This window comes from Pleurodeles waltl, chromosome 9 (assembly GCF_031143425.1).
Source record: "Pleurodeles waltl isolate 20211129_DDA chromosome 9, aPleWal1.hap1.20221129, whole genome shotgun sequence".
Classification (NCBI taxonomy): Eukaryota; Metazoa; Chordata; class Amphibia; order Caudata; family Salamandridae; genus Pleurodeles; species Pleurodeles waltl.
The window spans coordinates 535,071,192-535,077,191 of NC_090448.1; positions in this window are offsets into that span (position 1 = coordinate 535,071,192).

Genomic DNA, 6,000 nt, shown 5'->3' on the forward strand with positions numbered 1-6,000 from the left:
GATGCAGTGATTTTCCAGCTGCGAGGCCCTGCGTCAATTTCTGCAGGCGTTGCATCCAATTTTTGACGCATGGGGATTTTCTTCTCTTTGGTGAAGTCTTTGTTGGCCCTGAGACTTCAGAACCGGAGGCAAACTTAGTCCAAACCCTTGGAGAGCACTTGTGGGTGTAGTCAGAGCCCTTCCAGCATGGTCAGGGTCCAGCAGGCAGCAAGGCAAAAAGCAGGAGAGCAGAGCTTCCATCAAAGCAGTCCAGATGGAATATGTGACAGAACAACTAGGTCTTAAACAACTATAGAATAAACCACTACTGCTAAACAACTAAAATGTCTCTAAAACTAAGTACTGAACAACTACTGTCTAAACAACAATTGTGCCTGAATAACAATTGCCTGAACAACTAAGATACATATATATATTGTAAACAACTAACAAACCATAAAAACCAAAAAGAAAACCTTACCTTAAAATTAGTTGTTCAGGCAATTGTTATTCAGGCACAATTGTTGTTTAGACAGTAGTTGTTCACTACTTAGTTGTAGAGACTTTTTAGGTGTTTAGCAGTAGTGGTTCAGGCAAGTAGTGGTTTAGACCTAGTTGTTCAGGATGTTTCCCGTCCAGAGGAGTCCATTGGGCAGCCAGGCAGTCCCTCTGACCGAGTCCAGTCTGAGAGAGTCCGGTTGCAGGTCCAGAGGGGTCTGATTTGGTGGGGTCACAGGCCCCGTATATATACCCAAAAGTGCCTTTGAAGAGGAGGAAATTTCAAAAAGTGGTTTTGAAGTGCACAAGTTCTCCTTTCCACCCAGTCCTGTCTGCCAGGAGCCCTGTGGGGCAGGCCACTGGCCTTCGAAGTATGAGCGAGAGCACCTCAACCCTTCCTGCCCCAGGAAACCCACCTGTATTCAGATGCAGCTGAGTGTCCTTGTGTTTATGGCTGTCTGGGTAGAATGCACAAATAGAGCTGTCAACCAGCACAGACCAGATGTGGATTGGAGGCAGGCTGTAAGGCACAGGTGGCAGTAAAGGAAGAGAAATGCCTAATTTCCAAAAGTGGCATTTCTAAAATTATGATGTAAAATCCAATTTCACCAGTACAAAGGATTTCTCACTACCATTCTAACCATACCAAATATGAAAAGGCTACTTTTCTTAGATCAGAAATTACCACTTAAAAACATATAAGGGAATTTCTCATTCTTGCCTATGAGAGGAGCAGGCTTCACAGTAGTGAAAAACAACTGTGGGACATGTAAAACTTGTAAGTACATGTTCTGACTTTTACCTACATAGCACCCTGCCCTCTGGGCTACCTAGGACCTACCTTTGGGGTGACATATGTAATAAAAGGAGAGTTTAAGGGTTGGCTTGGCAAGTAGTTTTGAATACTAAGTCAAAGTGGCAGTGAAACTATACACACAGGCCTGACAATGGCAAGCCTGTGACACGACGAAGGGGCTACTTATGTGGGTGGCACAATCAGTGCTGCAGGCCCACTAGTAGAAAGTCCATTAGCCCTTGGCACATGTGGTGCACTTTACTAGGAATTTACAAGTAAATTAAATATGCCAATTGGGAATGAGCGAATGTTACCATGATTTAGGGAGAGAGCAATGCACTTTAGCACTGGGTAGCAGTGGTAAAGTGTCCAGAGTCCTAAAGCCAACTAAAACGAGATCAGAAAAAGAGGAGGAGGAAGGCACAAAAAGTTTGGGTGACCTTTCAGAGAGGGCCATTTTCCAACAGTCCCTGATTACATGTGGGTTGGTGATTTCCGACCCTTGCGTAAACCCCTGTTTCCGCAGGGGCTGGAATTTCAAGTTGGTTGATATTTTACTGCACCTGGTAATTACCTGGAGTGTTAAATATCTCATCCTTCATTGAATTTCAGAAGATTAAACCTATCGGAATTTAACAGAAGGAAAGTTTAGGGATTTGCTGTACCAGGTGGATGTCGGTGCAGTAAGCACCAAAAGCCCCATCTTATTCCCCAGAAACTCAAGATAGTTGCTATTTATTGCAACTGATAAATAGTGTAGCCAGTATAACTATTTATCTGATGGATAAAAAGCACCTGGATTCCAAGAAACTCGGAATCGTGGCCTATGACTACACAATAGTAAAAGAATGCCTGCTTCCATTGCATTTGTAGTCAGCTGATCCCCTTGAGATGACTTCAATATTGTCTAGAAATCTGTTCGGGATAATTTTTGAAGACAAAAGTCAGTTTCCTGTTTGGTAGGTGACCTGTTTAATGTTCTCCCAGTGTCTGGGAACTCCTTGGTGTAATTAGCGACCTCTGAACTCCTCCGTTAATCCGAGGCTAGTTTGTATTCCTCACTCATCTCCGAGGCTGGGCCCTTCTTTTCTTCGAACTCCGGCACCACAATTAAAGAAGAAACAGCTGCATTTCAAAGGGATTCCATTTCCAGGAGCTTAACGGTGATTGACATTTTTAGTTTAAGCTACGGGAAATTCAGCGCCCTTTTTGGGTTAAAACCTCAAACGTTTTCTAAAAGAAAATGATTTCAGTATGGGGGTTTATTCGGTTCTCTTTGATAACCCTTCGTCACCGGTTTTGATGAACTCGGAAATGCTTTAAATCTGCAGTGTACATAAGAGCGCCTCTCTTGGAGTCTGAAGGGTGCCGCGCATTAATGTTACCAGCGACGCTGACGTAATTATAAGCTTCTGTCAAAACATTATCAAGCAACGTGAAGCCAGACTGATAACAAAGCATCCTTCAGTGAGCAGGCCATGGCGACAGGTGGTCGGTGGAACATCCCACGCGCAAAGCCTGGTGCATAACTGCTGGAATTCCAAAATGTTTGTTTAGCGCAGTTTTAGTATGTGTGTATATATTTATTCATTTAGGGTTTTTCCTAAGCGATAAAAACCACCCCAAACGTTGGTCCCAATGCGCTGAAGCAGTAGAAATGTGTGTAAATTCAGTTTGATTCATCATATTGATCAGAAAACTTTGTGCTCAAAGAAAGATTGTTTTTACTAAATTGTGAACAATGTGTGCGATTCACGAATGGCGGTCATGGGAGCAAAATCATAATAAAAAATAACAAATGTGGTTAGAAGTATGAATTAAAATGAGCAGATCTGGTATAATGGCAGCACCTGTATTGATCTACCTTTCCACGACGTTTGGGGAATATGTAGAATTAGCGCATGACAGAAAATGTCACAAGCACAGCTGTACTAAGAATTCGGTTTCTGGAAAGAATACATGGATGCAACGTGAATTTTCAAAAAAACAAAAAATGTGTATTCTTTCTTTACGCTTGCTCTCTGGAATCTCTTGTGTTCCAGATCGAACGCCATTTATAGTAAGCGTTCTCAGATTTAATTTTGCTCTTTTATTTACCGTGTAACACACCAGTGTGCAGACCTACGTTATTTCTGTATATTGGAAAATTGCATTTATGATGGCTTTGTAACCTCTATATCAGTGCATTACTGCCATCTGAATATGCTGTCTAACTTCAAGAGGTTATTACCAACACCACATTATTTTCAGTTAATTAAAAAAAGGCTTCCTATTCACACAACAATGCCCTGGACCTGTGGTTCCCAACCTTTTGACTTCTATGGCCCCCACTTTATCATTATTGAAACTTGGGTACCCTCCCAAAATCATTATTGGAATCCAGGGCCCCTTACTGAGTCATTACTGGAAGCTGGGAACCCCGGCCTAAACATTGTTGATGATTTGAAACGCGAAACAATACACAAAATATACAGAAACAAACATTCATCAAACACATGCACAAATGATAACACTTTATTTATTTGCAAATATAAATATTAAAAAAATACAAAAATAAATTTCAATAGGAAAGGTGGAGTTTTTCTAAAATCAATTGACATCACATGTTGTCCATACTGTATTCTGTTTGATGCCTCTGCACTGCTCTCACAAGTCAGTCTAAGAATACGGTTTTAATGTTTAGCCTACATTTTTAAATTCCTTGACATTTACAATACTTAAAAAAAAAAATTAATTGTACATTTAGCCACTTTATTTGCACTTTATTAATTTGTTAAAATTTAATTTACTAAGGAGTCACACAGCCCCAGAAGAGGATTCACGGACCCCTATGGGTTCCCGGACCACAGGTGGGAACCAATGCCCTGGACCATATTCTCAGGTGCTACTCATTGATGCTCTGGCTTTCAAATTCCATAACCCACTTTCTCACTGCAGTCATACTAAAATGCATATTCTCAAGTAAGTTAGATCCTCATATAGAGTTCAGCGATAAGGGCACTCTGACTGACTACCTGACTCCGAACTGACAGTCCACCAACTCTATTTAGAGTCAAGTGGCCCACTGTGTTGTCGCTGGTGGAGCCCCCCACTGGCTCCATTGCCAGAAACCTTACATTAACAGGCCAATGGACTTTGGGCCATAAGTGTAGTACCACAGTCCATCTGCTCTGTTTAGGGTGGATATTCTGTACTGGTTCCCTTTTCAGGACCACTGGATAAATAAACCCCGCACTCTCAGGGAGTTTGCTTTTGAAAAACAAATGCGTTTGGTGAGTCACTACATGAACCATGGTATCCACTCAACAAACTTTCAATACCTTCAGATGAGCAGCCTTAGCAGTGGTTCTTCTGGAAACACAGAGATCTCTGCCAGGCAGATCAAGATCTCTAAATATGGTGGACAGCATGCCGCCCGTCACAATTATAAATGAAGCCCGTGGTCCCTTCTTACCTCAACAGATCCACAGCTTTGCTCCTTTCCTTGTCTCCATATCCAATGACACTTTTGACAATACATGGTCACTGGATTTTAACATTCAGCATTGTATCCGCACCTTCTCTCTCACGGCCCCCTTACTCAGAGACCTCGATAATTCCTATTATCTGTCCTCCTGGGCACAGATTTGTACATACAGATTTGTACATACCTTTGCTAGTGGAGGACATCATTTACCATCTGGAAAACCGTAGAAATGCTGTCAACACCCTTACAACTACACTCAGCTTAGCCAAGCAGGTCTACTGTTATTGCATCAGCACCTCACTTCATCCAGACCCCCTGATCTACCTATTAATAAATTCTCTTCTTGCTCCTCCTGAAACACAGCCCTACATCTCATTTAGCAAAGCCCCTTCTTCTCATTCTAAGTCACCCACATCGAAAATACCATCAGCACTCCCTAAGTGTCCCCTTTATCGTTATTCTTCTCAGTGTGCTCCTCTTGAGACTTATTCACCCATTTGACCTTTAGAGACACTCTTCCATACTATTCTACACTTTCTCCTGTCCGAATCCACTCCTCAGTGCACTGGTGAAATCTCTCTTCTAGAATGTGTCCTCAGGCTACGTTTTACATCCTGCACTGTTGAAATCTTTCCTCAGGAATGTGATCCCCAGCTACACTTTACCAATAAACTATTGTCCTTTATGTCCTGAGTGCTTCAAGACTACTGATTTGTGTACTCCAAAATGCATTTGTGAATAGCGCCACTGGAGTTCATTTGGGTTACTCTCTACCTCCAAAACCCAGTGAGTGCCCTACAATCAGTATTCCGACAACGCTATTTCAGATGTATCTTACAAAATTAGTGCAGCTTTCTCTCCAATGCCTACCATGAATTCCGCTCCGCGGGGGAAAGATCCAGAACAAGACGTCTGGAACCACGCCTGCGTTGATCACGCAAGCAGAACAACGCATGCCTGAACAACGCAGCCCCTTTTCTCTGCCTTAACCACACGTGCTGAACAACGCACATGCGTGGTTAAAACAGAGAAAAAGGAAGGTCCATCGGGAGAGGATGCGGTCTGGGAAGTGGGGTTGGGGCAGGGTTGGGGGTAGTTTTTAGGGGTGGGGGTGAAGGGGTTGGGGTGGTTAGGTTATTTTATTTATTTAAGGGGTGGGGGTCGGTACTATGGTTTTTAGGGCAGGGTGGGGGTAGGGGTTATTTTGTTTTTAGGGGCGGGGTGGGGTTTTGGGGTAATTTTGTATTTAGGATGGGTCGGG